The following is a 20,774-nucleotide window of genomic DNA, read 5'->3' as shown; positions in this document are numbered from 1 at the left end:
TAACTCGTCATTTAGCATTAGGTATATCTCCTAATGCTGTCCCTCCCCCCTCCCCCCACCCCACAACAGTCCCCGGAGTGTGATGTTCCCCTTCCTGTGTCCATGAGTTCTCATTGTTCAACTCCCACCTATGAGTGAGAACATGCGGTGTTTGGTTTTTTGTCCTTGCGGTAGTTTACTGAGAATGATGGTTTCCAGTTTCATCCATGTCCCTACAACTCCTTCTTAAGAGGATAAAAATGACTAATTCCTTAGGAGAGACAAGGCTAGTCCCTGTGTCAAGGACAGACATCTTGTGTAGGGCAGTGAAGGCCAGGAAAACTGAACCATGTAATGGACAGTTGGCATCTATATTCACGGTTCATAGCAGACGCTAAAGCAAAAGTCAAATAGTTGTTTCTTTCTTTTTTTTTTTTGAGATGGAGTTTCACTCTTGTTGTTGCCCAGGAATGCAGTGGCGCGATCTCGCCTCACTGCAACCTCTGTCTCCCGGGTTCGAGCGATTCTCCCGCCTCAGCCTCCTGAGTAGCTGGGATTACAGGCGCCTGTCACCATGCCCGGCTAATTTTTGTACTTTTAGTAGAGACAGGGTTTCTTATAATAATTTGCAATAAAGGTTTGAAGGCATAAGATTAAGACACAATTTTGAGTGATTATAAAAAGGATTATGTTGATGTTGTCCCAATGTATACATATTTTATTTGGTATTTTAATTTTATTCAAAGGTATAACTTAGAATTGATAGATAATTTGTTAGTTATCCTTTAAATGACTGCCCCTTAACAAAACTGTTCCTCTCGTGGGATTTGGAGCACTGGAGAGAAGTCTGTCTAAGATTATATTCTCTTGTGAGAGTCTGAAGTACACTGATCCCATATTTTTAATTAGTGTCTTCATAAATTTTGGAAACCATATAAACAAAAAGTAAAGTTAGTATTTTGTTATAAAAATAAGGACCCTAAGCAAAGAGGTCACAAGCCTCCTGCCAAACAGAAACAGGCCACAGAGGAACCTACTCTGTGCCAGGATTTTCTATAGGACATTGTTTTGGGAGAGCAGGCTGTCACAGTTGTTAATTTTTTACAACACCATTGCTAGGAAGAAATTTTTCCCCCTGTTCTACAGATTAAGAAACTGAAGCCGAGGCTTTCAGAGGTTTGCCAAAGGTCACAGAGCTAGAAGTAGCCAAGGAAGGATGTAAATGTCAGGCTGTCTGGCTCCAAATTTTGCCCTTTGCCTATTCTATCACCTGGACTCCCTGGAGCTCACAGTGCAGTGAATACATACAATGTCATACGGGTAGGCTGACATGATTATGACACTTTCGGGGGTATATCATATTGCCCCAAGAGTAAAGTCAGGTCTAGACAGAAGCATGCTGGTTAAGATTTAAATACCAGCTTGCCAGGAAAAAAGGTCCTGATTTCATAGCATCTGCCAGTTTCTGAAATGTAAATCCTCCCACCATGGCACACGCTTGGGCTCCAGCACCCGGCCGGGTCCATCCGGGTCTATCCGGCACCCCGCCGGGCCCATCCGGGTCTATCCAGCATACCTCCAGGTCTGGAGGACTGCTTCCAGTAGTGGCATCTAAGAAGGTCTACGTGGCACCTGGTTTGTTCTGCAGTGAACAGGAAAGTTCCCTGTTTTCCTTCACTACCTCCTCTACTACCACCTAACTTGTTTTTGAAAATTATTTCATAATTTGAGCTGTTTCTAGAAAAGGAAAGGGAAAGAAAGAATGGATTGTGTAAGAACCAAATCAAGCAAATCAAGAACCCAGGGAAAAACCCAGAGCCAACCTACTCCTGAGTAATATCCACCCTGGAAAACCAGAGCAGCCTCAAACACTCCAACAGTGAGTCTATTTTCAACATCGACATGCACCCACATCTACTCACAGTCGAACCTAGTATTACATTATGATGGCTCAGTGTTGGAGCCAAAATCAAACTGCTGACTTTTGCATTAGCTCTATAATATTGCAGACATAGGCAAATGAAGAAACAACAACAGCCACTTTGTTTAAGAAGGAGTAGGTCCTGAACAAATGCTTCTAACTCAGCAATTTCACCTACTAAGAAAATACCTTGGCCAGGCGTGGTAGCTCACTCCTGTAATCCTAGCACTTTGGGAGGCCAAGGAGGGTGGATCACCTGAGGTCAGGAGTTCAAAACCAGCCTGGCCAAGATGGTGAAACCCCATCTCTACTAAAAATACAAAAAAATTAGCCAGGCGTGGTGGCAAGCACAAAGAAGGGAAAAGGAGAGAGACAGGAAGAAAGAAAGAAAGAAAGAAAGAAAGAAAGAAAGAAAGAAAGAAAGAAGAAAGAAAGAGAAAGAAAGAAAGAAAGAAAGAAAGAAAGAAAGAAAGAAAGAGAGAAAGAAAGAAAGAAAAACTTGAAGGTACTTTTTAATGCTTTATATTTTTATATTTATATTTTTTATTTCTTGAGACAGAGTCTTGCTCTGCTGCCCAGGCTGGAGTGCAGTAGTGCAATCTTGGCTCTATACAACCTCTGCCTCCCTGGTTCAAGCAATTCTCCTGCCTCTGCCTTCCAAGTAACTGAGACTACAGGCGTGTGCCACCACGCCTGGTTAATTTTTATATTTTTAGTAGAGATGGGATTTCACCATGTTGGCCAGGTTTGTCTTGAACTCCTGACCTCAGGTGATCTGCCCACCTCGGCCTCCTAAAATGCTAGGATTACAGGCGTTAGTCACGGCACCCAGCCTGCTTTCCCAATGTTTAAAAAAATACTTCTGGTTAAAGATAGTGGATTAAATACATGCATGGAGCACTGCTCTCTCCTGAAACCCTAATAAAATGACAATAAAGAATTTTTAAGATGGCAGAAACTCCCAACAACAGAGAAAATGGGAGAGGAAGGAACCGCAACAAGATTTTAAAAGCTGGAGCCAAGACAGGTGAGTGGTAACTGTCTGCTGATCCAAAGATGAGTCTCAAGCTAGTGATAGGCAAAGCTGCAAACAACACAGGTCAGACCTCAAAACCCCCAAAAGGCTCAACAGTTGGTGGCCCCAGATATTGCAGGCAGTGAGGACAACGGTGGAGCTAAGGCCAGGGGGACTGATTGCAACTCTGTTTAAGAAGCAGTTAGAATCCCCGATCCCTTCCTCTCCCCCAGGTAGCTGGGTGACTGTACCTCCCCACCTGGCAGAGATTAAAGGTTTGTTCTCGGAGAGAATAACACCCAGGGCATCTAGGCTAGAACACACTAGGTTCAGTTAGAAGCAGGAAACCAAAAACAAGGGGATTGAGTCAAGGTTTACACACTAAATTTGAAATCTCCCTTGTCTTCTTCCTCTTAGCTCCCAAAACCTGGCAGCCAAAATTTACACTCAGCAAGCTGGAAATTAGATGAGTCTTTCCTGGGAGATCTCAACAACTCAAAAGAAAAGAACTAAAGAAATGGAAGAAAATGGCTTCTTCAAGTCACCATACAGGTAAGACCACACTCACCAATCCCTTCCATGCTCCTCCTTGAGTTATTCTGTGTCCCACTCCTAAATTACAATCAGTCAGCCAAGGATCACCAAATATTTGAGGGAAACATATGATACAAAAGAGAAGAAAACAAAACAACAGAAGCCATCTTTGCGGAAGGAGAAACAATACAGGAAGAATAAAAGTGAAACAGAACGAAACAAAACCAAGTATCAAACGTTCTGAGAGATCAATGAAAATATTGCATCCATGAAGCAAGAACAGAATGCCATAAAAAAGGAAGATGCAGAGACAAAGAAACAACAAAGAGAAGCTCTTGGAAATTAAAATTATTACAGCAGAAAAGAACAACATCTCAACCAATTATTTACAAGATGAAGTTTTTAAAAAGTTTGACAAATAGGAAAGAAAAGACAAAATTTTTTTTTTTGAGACAGAGTTTCACTCTGTTGCCCAGGCTGGAGTGCAGTGGCGTGATCTTGGCTCACTGCAGACTCTGCCTCCTGGGTTCAAGCGATTCTCCTGCCTCAGCCTCCCAACAGCTGGGATTACAGGCATGCACCACCACATCTGGCTAATTTTTGTATTTTTAGTAGAGACAGGGTTTCACTATGTTGGACAGGCTGGTCCCGAACTCCTGACCTCAGGTGATCCACCCACTACGACCTCCCAAAGTGCTGGGATTACAAGCATGAGCTACCGCACCCAGCCCCCAAAAATTTTTAAACTAGACAATAAGACCAAATAACAGGAGTTACAAAAAGAATAAAAAAGAAAATGCAAGGAAAAACACTGTTAAAAAATAATTAAAGAATATTTCCTAGAACAGGCCAACATGAATTAGTAGACTGAAAGGACTGCCGGGTGCCAGCACAAAGGATGCCATTAGCTCCACGCCAAAAGACATCCCTGTGACATTTCTCAACACTAAAGAGACAGGCTTCAGGAGGGGCAGGGGCAGGGAACGGGGAAGGGAGAGGGAGATGTTTTACATAAATGATCCAGATTCAGACTGTTCAACAGCAACATCAGAAGCTCTAAGACCATAGAGAAATGCCTTCACAATTCTGAGGAAAATGACATCTAACCTAGAACTCTAACACTGAGCCAAAAACCAGCAATCGAGTGGATAGTTCAGATCCGAGGTATCAAAAAATGTATCCCTTTTGTACATTTAAATGAAAAGCCACATTACATAGCTCAGCTGCAAACAGCCTCTATGTACTCAGAGTAATATTTTTATATAACCTTTACATAAATCATAATATAGAATATTGATCCAACCCAAATCATAACAAATTGTTAGGGCAATGGGAAGACAAGAAGTGAACATTTCTGTGGCGTAGGATTGGGGTGGGTGGTGGTGAAAGAGAACTGAACCTTCAGGTTTCGTAATTACACAGAAGGCAGGTGATTCTCAAACTCTTTCGTTTCAGGACCTCTTCATAATCTTAAAAATTACCAAGAGCCCCAAAGAGCTTTTCCATTTTTGTTCGATGTTTTTAATCTTGTTTTTTTTTTTCAATTTGCTTTGTTTTCTATGTATTTATTAGGAGTTCCATCCAAAACTCTCCTTCTTGTTCTGTAACTCTGCTCTCAAAATGTTCCAACATAGGAGTTATAATAATCATCATATCTTTCTGACGAGTTCTTTCCCAGGGTCTCCTGATCTGCTCCAGTCTGGACTGGTTACTCTGTCATAAGAGCAACCATAAATACACTATATACCTATTGATAGTCACTATACTAGAAATTAAATGAAAACTTTAAAATATAGATGCATTTATTTATTTTAAAATAATAAACCTATCACATGTTGGCATAAATAACATACTTTATGAAATGTAATTATTTTCTAAACAAAAACTTAGTAAGAAAAGTGGCATTGCTGTTTTACATTTTCACAAATCTCTCTCTCTCTTTTTTTTTTTTTTTAAGAGTCAGGGTCTTGCTTTGTCACTCAGGCTGGAGTGCCGTGGCATGATCTTGGAAGGCATGACTGTGAACCCCTGGCCCCAAGCGATCCTCCCAAACTGGCCTGCCAAAGTGCTGGGATTACAGGTGTGAGCCACCATCCCCAGCTCACAAATCTCTTTAATGAGTTGCTTATATTATTTCGGTTGTGTGGCTCATGTCTGGATATGTGTTTTCCATTGAGATATCTAAAGAAAACCCAGCCTCATAAAGACAAGCAGTTGGAATATGGAGGAGTGTTTGAATAGGAGTATTCAGATAACTGTGCACACGTTCTTAGAAACTACACTAAAAACCAACAAGTGGTAGTTTCTTAACATTTCATGAAATGAGCAATCTGAAACTATTAAATATATTAATAAACTTTTAGTACCACATTGTACTAAAATCAATTAGGCTACCTTGTACTGTGAATGGATCTTTTGCTGCAAGATTTTGTAACATAATGCAAAGGTCATTTGGAAAATATTGGTTTACCGAGTTATCTGTATCTTCCAGACGTTGACCCATTCCATAATACAGCATCCAAAAATCCCATTTGTTAATATCACCACAAATCTTACCAGAAAAATATTTTAGTATTGGAAAGCTTTCAGGCCCATGGTGGTAGAATCAAGTTTTCAAAATTTTATCTTTTAATTGAAAGCTCAAAATTTTATGGGTTTTTTTTTTCTTTTTTTGAGACAGGGTCTTGCTATATTGCCCTGGTTGGTCTGGAACTTCCCTAGACTTGAGTGATCCTCCTGCCTCAGCCTCCCAAATGGCTTGGACTAAAGGCATGTACCATCATGCTAGGCCAAATTTTTATGATGAATAAACAAAGCAAAGGAAAATTTTCCTTTAAGTGGCAAAGTTTCATTCCTTTTGAGAAAATGTCTTCATAATACCTACTTCTGAATAACCATGGTTTGTTGGTTTGTTATTCCTTCAAGTAAAAATGTATTCTACTGGCGGAGGGGGCAAGGCTAGTAGAGCTTGCGACTAATGCAACTGAACGTCCTATGCCACCCAAGCGCTTCGCGTGTCAACATCTATTTCTCGATTCATTAAAATTATTTTTACTACCCCATCAAATAAACTCAAGTAGGCTCCGGGCGCAGTGACTCACACCTGTAACCCCAGCACTTTGGGAGGCCAAGGCCGGCGGATCACAAGACCATCCTGGCCAACATGGTGAAACCCTGTCTCTACAAAAACACAAAGAAATTAGCCAGGCATGGTGGCGGGCATCTGTAGTCCCAGCTACTCGGGAGGGTGAGGCAGGAGAATCACTGGAACCCGGGAGGCGGAGGTTGCAGTGAGCCGAGACTGCACCACTGCACTCCATCCTGGCGACAGAGTGAGACTCTGTCTCAAAAATAAAAAATAAAATAAATAAAATAAAATCAAGTAACACTGTACTTCTTAAAAAAGAAAACCCTCCAAATATCCAAATATATGACAATGAGTAACAGCATGACCAGCATAGCTTGGCGTGACCACCTTGATTCATGCCAAGAAGCCAGCAGTTTTATCCACCATTGCCTTTGCTCCATTAGAGCAAATGTCAAAACCGTAAAAAAGGCAGATAGCGTCGGAGTATTATATGAAAATAGTTTCGATCTCATAAACCCAGTGAAAGGGTCTTAGGGACTCAGATGGTCTGTGGAGCACACTTTGAGAACTGCTGTAATAGGAAACCTTTAACTAAGTAAATCAGGAAGGAGCAACCTAAGAATGTTAAAACAGGGAGATGAATATGAATGAGCCTTGGGAAAGGAGGAAACGTCTCACTGCATTCGCAGCGTTGGGCTGGCGTCTTTCATATCAAGTCTTATCAAATGGCTTAGATCTTTAAATTATGCGCATGTACCATTTAATTTAAAAACTAATAGAAAAAAACAACATTTAAAAAAATGGATACTTCATAGGTAACTTAAGCATTCCTCCAAAACATAATTTACTGCGTCAAATATTCAAGGGAGGACAATATCTTTTCAGAGGGTAAACATGGTTATATGCAGTGAGCTCAAAATATAATTTCATTTTTAATGTTGATGCATTATAAACTATGGCTCCCTATTAGCCAATTCTAGTAATAAAAATGGACAAAATTTAACTCATTCCAGTTCTGCCAGGAAGAAGACTGCATGCTTGCATGCACACGTGAGTGTATGTACGTGAAAATGGGCTTTTTTTTTTTTTTTTTCTGGCCAGGAGTGGTGGCTTATGCCCGTAATCCTAGCACTTTGGGAGGCCGAGGTCACCTGAGGTCAGGAGTTCAAGACCAGCCTGGCCAATGTGGTGAAACCCTGTCTCTACTAAAAATACAAAATTAGCCGGGCATGATGGCGCATGCCTGTAATCCCAGCTACTCAGGAGGCAGAGGCAGGAGAATCGCTTGAACCCAGGAGGTAGAGGTTGCAGTAAGCCGAGGCCATGCCATTGCACTCCAGCCCAGGTGACAAGAGTGAAACTGTCTCAAAAAAAAAGAAAATGGGCTTTTTTGAGAGTGGACACAGTGTGAACCCTCAAATCATTAAGCACTAGAGCTAACAAAGCGGAACTTTCCTGGCGAGAGAGAGAGATAGATTGAGAGATGACATTCTTTGGAATAAGCTTTTACTGCAAGCCTGACTTAAGGGGTGACCCTTCCAACATCAGGGACACTGCTGTCTTCTGTAATGCTTACTGTCCCAGAGTCAGTTACAGGAGACTGGCTTCAGGCGAAGGTGCGCACAGTTCAAATCTCACCCTGACTTTCCTTGACATATTCCTTGGGCTGGTCCAGTGTTCAGAAACAACCCACCAATTGGATGTCTCCCACCCAACAGACTCAGAGCAGCATTGCTAATAGAAATACAATTGCAGACAAATTGAATGTAAGGGTCAGATTGATCACAGTGCTGAAAGGGCTATGGGAGGACAGCCGTTAGCCCTTTCCCCCTTAAGGTGCAGTTTAGGCACCATCTTTCCAGCATGACTTAGATTCACTTCTCTCTAGGGAAGGCAGGAGGCAGATGTAGAAGGAACGAGGGACCTACTCAGTCACACTCCTGTTTATGGTGAAAATATCCTGGGCCAGATTAATTAACATAGTCATTATCTTGGCAGTTTTCAAACACCGCGGTAAATGCTAACAGCATTGTATGTGCAAGATGAGAAAAAAAGAGGAAATCTGAGCCAATCAGGACTGGGATGTTGATGTGACTTAGCATCGCAAGCAGCGGCTTTTGCTTCAGTAATTAGAAGTGCATACCACAAGTGGTACTTTAGTTCCACTTTTCACCAAAGGAAAAATATTTTCCATGTGAGCTACTTTATATACTTTTCTTATTCCTTCCATCCAGGAAGAAGTATCCGTCCAGAAAGAAACTGGTCGTGTAAATCTTCTCCTTAGAACGTTTTTTAAAAAATACTACGACAAAAACAACGGACTTGTTCATATCATGGTCCTTTTTCCAATGAGATCAATTCTCTCCAAATACTAATGGAAAGTTTCTGACCCAAAACATCTCTGTCACAATAGCTTCCATGTCACTTCTGAGGACACCACTCGTCTCACAGAGATGAGCCACCAGGGAGAGAGGCTGCAACTCTGCTGCTCAGTTTCCCAAAGGGAAGGGCTGGAACCAGGGGACATTTTAACTCCAGGTTTCAAAATGGCCTATTCTGGCCTCAAAAAGAGAAGCACGCATGAGATCAAAGTTAGTAACCGCAGCCCAGGACTGTGAACATTTCTTGGCGAATGACCAGAGGTTGGGGGAAGTGGATGAGGGAGAGAGATGGGACCTGTACTTAGCCTTGACGCCTTCCTATTCTCCCCAAACTCCAGGAGTCCACACAGATGTCCAGTTACACTTTGGGCAGGTGTCACAGCAGCCCTGTCTGCTGCTGTTATCGTGCATATTAGGGAAGCAGAAATATAGGGGATTTTTGTTTGTTTGTTGCGGTTTTTTTTTGAGATAGGGTCTCACTCTGTTGTCTAGGCTGGAGTGCAATGGCGTGATCATAGCTCACTGCAGTCTCGACCTGCAGGCTCAAGCCATCCTCCCGCCCCAGCCTCCCAAAGCACTGGGACCACAGGCATGTGCCGCCATGCCTGGCTGATTTGTTTTTGATAGTCGGGTTCTTGCTATGTTGCCCAGTCTGATGAATAGTTATAAAGGAGGAATCAAGAGTTAGATCGGGGCCGGCCATAGTGGCTCATGCCTGTAATCCCAGGACTTTGGGAGGCCAAGGCAGGTGGATCACCTGAGGTCAGGAGTTTGAGACCAGCCTGGCCAACATGGTAAAACCGCATCTCTACTAAAAATACAAAAATTTGCCAGGTAGGGTGATGGGCATCTGTAGTCCCAGCTACTCGGGAGGCTGAGGCTGCAGAATCACTTGAACCTAGGAGGCAGAGGTTGCAGAGAGCAGAGATCACGCCACTGCACTCCAGCCTAGGTGACAAGAGCAAACTTCCATCTCTCAAAAAAAAAAAAAAAAAAAAAAAAAAGAGCTAGATCAGATAATACAGCCTCTAGTACACCCTACCATACAACATTTAGTATTTGTTTCTGGATTACCATTCCTATAAACAGTTCATCTAATTCAAAGCTGTGAAGCATTCTTTCAGATGCCCAGAGGAATTCATATCTGGCCTTCATCTCTGCTCCCCCAGCTGACATCTGTGCCCCTGCCATGGCATGTCCCCAGTGTGACCTGCATCACCAAACACTGCGCTTGGCGAGATCCCTCAAGAGAAGGACTAAGCCTGTCTCATCTTTACTCCCCCTGGCACGTAGTGGGCATCCAAAAACACTGAATGAACTAAATACTGAATAAACAGTTTAATATTTCATGCTGCACTGTTTTTCTCCCCCCAGGATCAGAAAGTGACAAAATAAGTGGTGACATTTGCTGTAGTTTAACCTGATGAAGTTGTTCATTGCATATCTTATCAATGGAGAGCTATAAACAGGAGGTTGTTTAAGGAGGAAATGATGCTAATGGCAATCTTGAAGCCGGGTTCCTGGAACCCTCTGAGCCTTGCTGTATTGACCTACACCATAACCGGGCTGTGAGGGGGAGGCAATCACATTCTGCATGGCAGGTGGTCAACGTCTAGCTCCCCTCCATAGTGGCAACCCAGATGGGCAGCTGGAGCCCTCCAGCCCTGAGCCCAGAAGTAGCATGCTCCCTCATTGCTCAGCAAAGCCTGGGTCATAGTCCCCGGCCCCCATCAAGGCATCGGGGTCACTGGGCTCAAAGGGTACAAAGCCTCAGTTAGATAGGAAGAATACACTTGTCTTTTTTTTTTTTTTTTTTTAGATCAATTACACAGCAGGCTGAATACAGCTAATAATTGAGTGCTGCACATTTCAATATTGCTAAATTGATAATTTTCTTTTTCTTTTTTTTTTTTTTGAGACAGAGTCTTGCTGTGTTGCCCAGGCTGGAGTGCAATGGCACAATCTCAGCTCACTGCAACCTTCGCCTCCCAGGTTCAAGCAATTCTCCTGCCTCAGCCTCCTGAGTAGCTGGGATTACAGGTGCATGCCACGATGCCTGGCTAATTTTTGTATTTTTAGTAGAGACAGAGTTTCACCATGTTGGCCAGGGTGGTCTTGAACTCCTGACCTCAGATGATCTGCCCACCTCTGCCTCCCAAAGTGCTGGGAATCCCTTACAGGCGTGAGCCATTGGGCCTGGCCTAAGTTGATAATTTTCTAATGTTTTTAACACTAAAAAAGTTAAATATCTGAGGTGATGGATACGTTAATTAATCATTTCATATAGTATTCAAAAATCATAATACCATATTGTACCCCATAAATATCTATGTAACTATAATGTGTTAACATATAATAAATAATTAATGAATTTCTTTTTTAAAGGCACATCTGTAAGCTGCCTCCCATCCAAGACACACACTAGAGCAGATCAAGAAAAGGCAATTAGAACACCATTGCCCCCACTGGTTTCCCTACACCAAGACGCACTGGTAACAGGCAGAGCCCTACCTCAAGCATCGGACGCATGGTCCTTTGTGTCCTCAGGAATGAGCACAAGGCCTGCTTCATGTTTGCTGAATGAATGAATACTTGTGTGACCTTATACAGTGTGGCCAGAACATAGTAACACAGCTTATGTCTATTACAGCATTGACAAGACGGTGCCGTGGAGACGACCCAGAAGAACTTTAAACTTTAGCTTTAGAATCTCTGACCTACGAGGCTCATCTGTACCCACTTCCGATGCACAACGAAGTCCTGCCCCGACCAGATGCCCATTCACATCTGTCCCGCACGGGAGAGCCCCACAGACACCCCAGAGCCGGTATGTCCAAAACGGAACTCTTCCCTCGTCTGCTCAGCCTCACTCTTTCGGCTTTCTCTGCACGGTTAATAGCTTACCGTCCATGCAACACCCAGCACAGAAACCAGAGTCTCGGCCTCACCATCCTCTCTCTTTTCCCACATCCAACCAACCTTCAAGGACTTTGGGCTTCGTTCTAAATATCTGTGACCCTGCCTTCGCACACACAGCCCTTCTGCTGCTGTCTTCCTCCTAAGCCAGCGGTCTGCCAATCTCCCTCTCTCCGTCTGTTGGAGAAGCAGCCTTCCCCACTACCTGCCTGAGTGCACGTGGCTTCACGTCACCTAACTACCAAGGGCCGTGTCTGTACAGCTAAGGGATGAAGTCCATGCTTTGCCCTTTTTAAATGTTTTCCCTTCCTTCTCTGCCTCTTCCCCAGCTCCCGAAAATACCATTCTCATGACAGCTCCATGCCGCCCCAGGTTTGCTCTTCTTTCCATCTCTTTATAATCCTGTCCTGAGCTGCCGTCCCAATGATAACAAACAGGCATGTAGATTCAGGGCACTACAATGTAAAAGTACTCCAGAGAGCGTTTAAACGCCTGGTTCTAAGCATGATGTGTTTATGGCATCCATGCACTCAGTAGATGATGCCCACACAGAGATTATACTAGTAGCATATATACCTTATAAAACATTTAATGACTAGTTACTGTAATCAATATATTTGTACCAATTAACCCCAACTGTTGCACTGGTCTATTTTCCACTTAGTCTATTAGTTAGCTGTTAGGAGCTAATTAATTTCTACTTAGAAGAGGTAGAAAGATTTGCAGTGTTTAAATAGTGACTTTCTTTTTAATTACTCTATTTTAGTTCCCATTTTCTTTTTTGCCAAACTTGTTGTGTAAGTTGCTAATAAATGACAGAATGAACTTATTGTCACTGAATCCTTTTATTTCTGTTGCCCACCTATTCTCAGAGATGCAGATAAATGGATAAAATCCAAAAGAGAGGGGTGAGGTGAGGGGAAAAGTATGAATAATTTACAAGCTAGATGATTAGGTCTTAGAATGATCAAGAGGTGATGCTGTAATTTAACAGCAAAAAGAAGAAAGAAAAAGACATAAGATGTATGGGGAGAAGTGAGGTGAATTAAGGCTGAGGACTATGTAACTTAATATGAACAGTCCTAAACCAAGTATGTATTCTTACCTAAACCTACACATATATCCTTAATATTTCAAGTCAGACAAAACCAGACCTCCTAAACAAGTTTACTATTAACATAAAACTTTTTATTAACTCATGGTATTTATCAGTCTTCTTAATTTCAACCAATAACAAAGTAAATGCTCGATAAAACAGTTGTTGATTAAATGTTTAGGACTCCATAAATGTGTGATTCCTCCATGCAGGTGGTGAGATACTGTCTATTTCTATCAACTTGTACCTCATTTTCCTTATCTTTAAAATGCGAATGGGCCAGGCATGGCGGCTTATGCTTGTAATCCAGCACTGTGGGAGGTAAAAGCGGGAGGACCACTTGAGCCCAGGAGTTCAAGACTGCAGTGAGCGGTCATCGCACCACAGCATCCAGCTGGGCAACAGAAAGAGATCCTGTCATGATGAATTCATTAACTAATTCAAATGGGAATAATTTACTTACTTCATAGGAATGTTATGAAGCTTGAATGCATTAAGACACACAAAGCCCTCAGCACAGTGCCTGGCATATAGTAAGTACCCAAGTGGTAGCTATAATTGTTATTTTTGTTACTGTAATACTGAGTTAGTGATATTCACAGATGGCCCCAAAGTGGAGAGACAGTGGATTTGGTAACTTTGGAAAGAAAAACAGCCTCATAAGCCGGCACACTGTCAGGGGAACGGGAAGTGGCAGCTCTCAAAGGCATCTGCTCCAGGCTGAGAAAACCAAGAGCAGCGTGCGACTTCAGTTTTTCTCTGTGCAGGTAGAAAACCTGCCCAAGGTCATACTGAAAGTGGCAGAAGAGGGAACGGAATTAAGATTTTCGTGTTTTGTACTCTCTTTGCTGTCTGCACAGTTTTCCCAAAGGAAAGGCCACTTCAACAGCTGATACACTTTCTGCAAGTTTTAGCAACCCAGGCACACGTTCAGGAACAAGTCGGCAAATCACCTTCTCAGTGGAGAGCAGATCGGCAGCCCTTTTTCTAGGAGAATAAAGGCTCTAAATGACACTTATTAGTGGACAGCACCCCTTGCCCTCATTTTGTTCAGAAAGCACCAGCAACCACCGTTCATCTTTTCTACTCATTATTTGTGCACAAGAACTTTCATTTCTCTGCTACCGATCCTTCTCCTACCGCCTAATAGACTCAACAAAGTGGCTGCTGCTTCTAAGTTGCCAGTTTCATAAACTATGATGAAGCACTGGCTGTTTGAACAGGGTGTTTGGAGAGAGTGGGCCACCTAGCCTAATAGCAGCAGTTAATCCCTGGAAGCACCTGCACTCTATCAAAAAGGCTATTTACATGAGAAAGTACAATCTGTCTTTAGAGGAAAACAAGAAACCGTTGTCTTGAACAGAAACTCCAATACACAGTCTCAGCTGCCTTTGAAGTAGGCTGGGAATGAATCTCTAAGCTGCAGAGTGGACCCTGCACGAAGGTTATGTTCAGGATATTAATCATAAGATTACTGCTAAAAACACACGGATACCGTGTTCAGATGGGAGGGATGCCTCGGTTTTCTAAATTCACCAATTCCACCACTATTTTTCAGGGACATGTTAATTATTTTAGGTATGTCTACCTCACCTTTAAATGTGTTGCCTTCGGGCTGCAATAAGCAGAGAGCCATGCTCTGTGAGTAATCTGTGCGGGTTGACTTTATAGAGCTTCTCAGGTTGGAGTTTGCCTCTCTCTCTCTCTATATATATATATGTGTGTGTGTGTGTGTGTGTGTGTGTATAAAATATATATTTTATTAAAAATAATTTATATATAAATTATATAAAAATATATGTAAGTATATATTTAGTAAAATTGTGACATATATAAAAATAATTTATGTATATATACAATATAGAACATGTATATATATAAAATTTAAAACCAGTGCTAGCTGGGCGCGGTGGCTCACGCTTGTAATCCCAGCACTTTGGGAGGCCGAGGCGGGCAGATCACCTGAGGTCGGGAGTTTGAGACCAGCTTGACCAACATGGAGAAACCCCTCTGTACTAAAAATACAAAATTAGCTGGGCATGGTGGCGCATGCCTGTAATCTCAGCTACTCCGGAGGCTGAGGCAGGAGAATCACTTGAACCCAGGAGGCGGAGGTTGTGGTGAGCTGAGATTGTGCCATTGCACTGCAGCCTGGGCAACAAGAGTGAAACTCTGTCTCAATCACAAAAGACTAAACATATGCACTCACAAAAAAACCTGTGCTTAGAACAGTGCACAGAACTAAAAACAATTTATTTCTTTTAGAATAATGAACTTAATCTTCACAGCAATCTTAGGCCATATATACTATACTAGGGGATAGATACTATCCCCATTCTATAGAAGAGGAAATTGAGGCTTTGAGCGGTCAAGTAATTTACCAAATATTACTCAGCTTACCAATGGCCAAGATACATGAAAAGATGCTCAACGTCACTAATGATGAGGGAAACGCAGATCCACACCACAATGTGATGCCACCTCACACCCATTAGGATGGCTATTGTGAAGAGGAAAGAAGCATTGGGGAGGATATGGAGAAACTGGAACACGTATGCACTCTTGGTGGGAGTGTAAAATTGGGCCGCTACTAAGGAAAACAGTATGGCGGTTCCCCAAGAAATTAAAAACAGAACCACCATATGACCCAGCCGTTCTACTTCTGGATATATCCAAAAGAATTGAAAGCAAGGTCTCAAAGAAACATGTGTATACCCATGTTCACAGCAGAATTATTCACAAGAACCAAGAGGTGGAAGCAACTCAATGTTGATACATTAATGGATAAACAAAATATGGTATATACATACACCAGCATACTATTCAGCCTGTAAAAGGAAGGAAATTCTGACATATGACACAATACGGATGAAACTTGAGGACATTATGCCAAGTGCAATAGGCCATTAACCAAAGGAGAAGTTCTGTGTGATCCCACTTATATGAGGGACATGGAGCAGTCAGATTCACGGAGACAAAGTGGAATGGTGGTGACCAGGGGCTGCTGGGAGGGAGAATGGGTGAGAGTGAGTGCTGAAAGGGTGCGGACTTGCAGTTTGGGGAGATGCAGAGCGTTCTGGAGGTGGATGGTGGTGATGGCTGCACGTCCTGTGAATGTACCTAATGCTATGGAAGAGTCAGGGATGTCCAATCTTTCGGCTTCCCTGGGCCACATTTGAAGAAGAAGAACCGTCTTAGGCCACACTTAAAAAACACTGACACTAATGATAGCTGATGAGTTAAAAAACAAAAAGAAATCACCAAAAAAATCTCGCAATGTTTTAAGAAAATTTACGAACTTGTGTTGGGCTGCGTTCAGAGCCATCCTGGGCCTCATGTAGCCTGCAGGCTGCGGGTTGGACAAGCTTGATGAACTGTACACTTAAAAATGATTCAAATGACACATTTTTTGTATAAGGCATATTTTACCACAATTAAAACAACAACAACAACAACAACAAACATGCCTCAGCTACTAAATAGGTGAGCCAGCATTCACATGTAGATCTGTGTGGTCTTTCTACCAGGCCAAAACCAAGTTCCATTCTCACAGAAGATCTGATTGGGCCATGGGTCCTTTCTGAAGGAGAGATGTTGGGACACTGAATTCAACCCTTCACTACTCTGTTAAAGACCACGCTACTGACAGGGAGATGGCCCTGTCTCCTTTTATGAAGCTTAGGATATTGAAATACTTTATGTTGGGATTCTACCAGGACCATTCAGCTTCTTAGGTTGGCTAAAGTATGTCTCACTAGATGGCAGCATTGCCCACACAGCCTTTTTTTTTTTTTCATTTTTTTTTGGCCCATCAGTGTCTTTCGGTTTTAACCCCACCAACCTCCCCACCTCCCAGGGAGGAGATACAATACAGCACATTGAGTTCTAAACTGCTATGCAGAGGAATAAGACATGGAACCTGGCTTGGAAATCCTAGGCACCCCAAATTGCCCCCAAAGAAATCACGTCAGGAGTGTGTGCGGTGGGTGCCCCTCCCCAGGAGGCCTGCAAATCTGACCTATCTGAGGAATCGGTCCCGTTCCCTCCAGAGAGGGGCTGGGGCAGGGGCAAATGCATGGGAGACCTGTGTTTGACTCCCATGGCTGTCACTTCCTAGCCGTGTGACCTGGCACAGGTCGCCTGACAGGCCTGGGCCTCAGTTTTGTCATTTGTAATTCATGAGGGCTGCCTTCTAGTCTTGCTTCCAACCATGTCTGTTTGCTTCAACCAAAAGGGAGCATGTCATGAACAAGCAGGTGGGGTCAATCTTCCCGGCGACGCAGCGCCTGGCAGCCTAATGGACGGTGGGGAGCAGCCTAGTGAAGGTGATGGAAACCATCAGGCTGGCTCAGATGAGTCATCTAATTAGACAACTCCCAGCCACAGCCTTGAATACAGACATGGCTGCCGCCGTCTTTGCTTTTCATATGGAATCTTTTTTTCTCCCCAGTGTCTCAGTCATGCCCAGGCTCTCAGATGAGCAACGGAGGGATATGTTACCTCCTCAGGGCCAGTGGTGTTGCAGAAATGGACTAAGTCTCCAGAGTCCCAAAATTAGTGGCTAATATGCTTCTAAACACCTAAATGACTCCCTCGGAGTGACTTAAGCGTATGAAATACATGACTCATTAACTAATCCTCACAGATACCTCTAGAAGATAAAGGCATGCTAATTCATCACACTAAAGACTGTTAGCACAGTAAAATCTCAATTAGAAATGAATTAGGTGTATGTCTGGGGTGGGGTAGGTGAGGATTTTTTTTTTTTTTTTTTTTTTTTGAGACAGAGTCTTGCTCTGTCACCCAGGCTGGAGTGCAATGGCACAATCTCAGCCCACTGCAACCTCTGCCGCCCGGGTTCAAGCGATTCTCCTGCCTCAGCCTCCTGAGGAGCTGGGATTACAGGAGCCCGCCAGCATGCCCGGCTAATTTTTGTGATTTTAGTAGAGACGGGGTTTCAGCATCTTAGCCAGGCTGGTCTTGAACTCCTGACCTCAGGTGGTCCACCCGTCTCGGCCTCCCAAAGTGCTGGGATTACAGGCATGAGCCACCGCGCCCAGCCGAGGACATTTCAATTTTCCAATTTATCAAAACTTGCAAATTATATAATAATTTTAAAAGAAAGATTTATATTTTATAAATACATAAAAGAATAAGAAAGCAAACATATTAATAATATACCATAAGCATATAAATAAGGAAACCAAGAATGAAAGGGCTGAATCCTGTGTTTCAAAGAGTTCAGTAAGAATCACGAACCAAAAAAAGAATCATAAACTAGGCCTGAATTGCTTGATATTTCAAATGAATTCCAAAATAATAACGTTTGACTTGTTTGGGTTATTTTAAATGTGACCTCTCCACTACGCTGTCAAATTTTAAATGATTTGAATCTATTTGCTGCTTTCCCTCCTCCCTTAGAAAGGTCCCCAAATATGGGGGAAAACTGGCCCATGAGCCTTTCAGTATTTTATTAATCCACTAATGATAACATGAGATCACATCTACTTAAAATGTGACATTCTCACACGAGATGTGATGTACATATGGAAAGTTGATTTTTTGGCAATATGTCAAGGAGGGGATGTTTTCAGAGTTGCAGGATAACATTTATTTTATGTGCTTGATACTCACTTTATGGAATTGGTGATGTTTTTTCATCTACCACTGGCTCTTACAATGGAAAAGAGGGTCCTGATTCTATTTAATTTGAGTCACGTGAACTTGAGTTGAGTAAAAGAAAATGGCACTCAAGGTTCAATCAACTTAACGGAGAAGTTGCCATGTGTCACACACAGCGCTAAGTATGCAACACACACCCTCTCACATGATCCCAATAACAGCTCTGGAAGTTTCCACTCTGCAGAGGAGAAAATTCAGGCACATAGCAGTTAAGAAGCCCGCTTGAGGTCACAAGTCAGCAAGGAAGTTGGTGTTTTATTTCTGGTGCATGAGCAGCAAATCCAGCATGACCCCAACCTCTCATTGCGTGAGACTTGGATAAAATCATTGATGATTATCAGCCTCAGACTTTCTGAAACGATCTGTTTTCTTTGTCATTAAAATGAAAAAAAGCAGTAGCTGTTGTTTCCCCCTTGGCCTGCTCGCCATGGAGCCTGGATACTCCCTGGCTCTTTTCTTTAACCCATAGGAAAGTGAAAATTCAGCCTGAGGGAACAAGGTCTGGGGACGGTGACTGAGTGAGAAAGGATGTGGGCAGCCCTCTAAAACACAAGATAACTGTGAAAAGCATCTACATCTAGGCAATCTTCTCTCTCACCTGTTTCACCCCCTGTGCAGCGATGCTCAGCTCTGCCCCCAACCCACGCTTTGCCTGGGAGGGGAAAATAACTCCTCCCTTGCTTGGGTGATAATAACCACATTCCCCCCCCACCCCTCCCCACCTAACCCCTCTCACCCACATCAAAAAGGGGGAGGGATGATAACTATTAATGGTAACTAAGAAATTCCCCTTTAAGGCACACAGCATCTTACCTACTGTTTCTAGCCTCTTTTTAGAGCCTAGAAATGTTACTAAAGATAAAAACAAAAAATACAGACCAAATTATCAGCTTGATCAGTAGAGAAGGAACAAGGCTCCCCCAGCATCAGTCCGATTAGGCTCGCAACTTAAATTTATCTACTCTCAGGTGGTGGTCCAAGAAGCGCTGTTTACATTTACGTCTGTGGTTGTGAAAGCACAAATGACTTACAGGGTATTTTGTAAGTTCAGAAGAGGAGGCTGTTATTCTACGAAAAACCCACGCATACAGGTTGATCATTGACTTTGTCCCTGAGTATTTTTTCATTTTGTCTGGCTTTTGAGAGGTTCCCCTCCAGTATAAGGATGAATGCAGATATGACACGTCCCTCTCTCTCTCTACTTGGCCCATTTTTATCTTTTCCACTTGTTCCCTTTTTTCCTCCAAGCAAAGAACATGAATGAAAATCCCCCACTGCTGACCAGCCACGGACAATGCATCTGCTCCTTCTTCATTTAGCGGTTCAGCAAGGAAAGAGCCCGCATATACCTTTTACCTCTGCAACTTCACTTTTCTTCTTTTTATTTATCTATCTTATCTAGCTAGCTAGTTATCTGTCTGTCTGTCTGTCTATCTATTTAGAACGTGACCTTATTTGGAAATAGGGTCTTTGCAGATGTAATTATTAGATAGGTGCAAAGTAATTGCAGAGATTGCTATCATTTTTAACGGCAAAACTCACAACTGCTTTTGCACCCATATAATAGTTAAGGATTGAGATGAGATCCTACTGCATTGGGGTAGACTCTAAACCCAATGGCTTGTGTCCTTATAGAAAAGAAGAGGACACAGCGAGGCCTACGACAGAGATTGGAGGGATGCATCAGAAGCCAAGGAATGCCTGGAGCCAACAGAAGCTGGAAGGGGTGAGGAAGGACTCTTCCCTGGGGCCTTCAGAGGAAGCACAGCACCACCTGCTGACACCTTGATTTCAGACTTGCAGTCTCCAGAACTATGAGAATACATTTTTGTTGCTTTTAAAGCCACAGGCTGGGCACGGTGGCTCACGCCTGTAATTCCAGCACTTTGGGAGGCTGAGGCAGGTGGATCACCTGAGGTCAGGAGTTCGAGACCAGCCTGACCATCATGGTGAAACCCCGTCTCTACTAAAAATACAAAAATTAGCCAGGCGTGGTGGCATGTGCCTGTAATCCCAGCTACTCGGGAGGCTGAGGCAGGAGAATCGCTTGAACCCAGGAGGCAGAGGTTGCAGCGAGCCAGGCACAGTGGCTCACGCCTGTAATCCCAGCACTTTGGGAGGCTGAGGCAGGCAGATCACCTGAGGTCAGGAGTTTGAGACCA

At 43.0% G+C, this 20,774-nt stretch overlaps 1 protein-coding gene and 1 long non-coding RNA gene across 3 annotated transcripts in view; one reads left to right on the top strand and one right to left on the bottom strand.

Annotated features, from left to right (window-relative positions):
• Positions 1-20,774, bottom strand: part of KIF26B (kinesin family member 26B) — a 568,473-nt gene that overhangs the window by 327,218 nt on the left and 220,481 nt on the right. The window lies entirely within an intron of this gene.
• Positions 2,474-12,664, top strand: LOC131381791 (uncharacterized). The gene is made up of 3 exons (XR_009210728.1): positions 2,474-2,927; positions 3,333-3,467; positions 11,569-12,664. It is a non-coding gene; the product is annotated as an uncharacterized LOC131381791 (long non-coding RNA).

Source organism: Hylobates moloch, unplaced genomic scaffold, assembly GCF_009828535.3.
Source record: "Hylobates moloch isolate HMO894 unplaced genomic scaffold, HMol_V3 SCAFFOLD_18, whole genome shotgun sequence".
NCBI lineage: Eukaryota > Metazoa > Chordata > Mammalia > Primates > Hylobatidae > Hylobates > Hylobates moloch.
This window is presented reverse-complemented; position numbering and strand designations above follow the sequence as displayed.